This window comes from Apis dorsata, unplaced genomic scaffold (assembly GCF_000469605.1).
Source record: "Apis dorsata unplaced genomic scaffold, Apis dorsata 1.3 scaffold_1125, whole genome shotgun sequence".
NCBI classification, from domain to species: Eukaryota; Metazoa; Arthropoda; class Insecta; order Hymenoptera; family Apidae; genus Apis; species Apis dorsata.
The window spans coordinates 35,057-35,731 of NW_006264223.1; positions in this window are offsets into that span (position 1 = coordinate 35,057).

Genomic DNA, 675 nt, shown 5'->3' on the forward strand with positions numbered 1-675 from the left:
TTAAAGATAAATCATAATTCATAATTTATTATAAAATTTTTGTTCCAGTATACGTAAAATATATAACAGTTATTTACAAAATGATTTTGACCAAAAAGGAAACTTTTTGTAGCTAGTTATTTATCTGAGTTGATCATTTTTAAACAAGCTATTATATTTCAGATATGTATTATATAAAGCAAAATAACTGAAAAGAGGATTCGAAATTAAAAAATTCTGGCAGTTCTTCAAAGAGAAAGATATAACAAAATCAAATAATTACAAATTCTAGCAACAAAACAAATATAAAAATTCATTTAACTAGCTCAAAAAGATTACAAGAAAAAAGCATAACAACAATTATTATATTATTATTATAGTGATAATAAAATAATAATTACAGTTGAATTTCATTTAAATGCTTCAAAGTTTCTTAAAATAAAAATAACATTCATTCCTACAAAACGTGTATATATTCGTCGATTAATGTGTATATATGTATATACATATATATATATATATATATATATATATATATGTATGTATGTATAAACATATAATTTTCAATATACATACATATATCTGTATGTATACACAAAAATGTATATATATTGTATATATTATACATATATGTATATATATATATGTATATATACACATACATGTATGATTTTTTTTATATCTCTAAGTATTTCA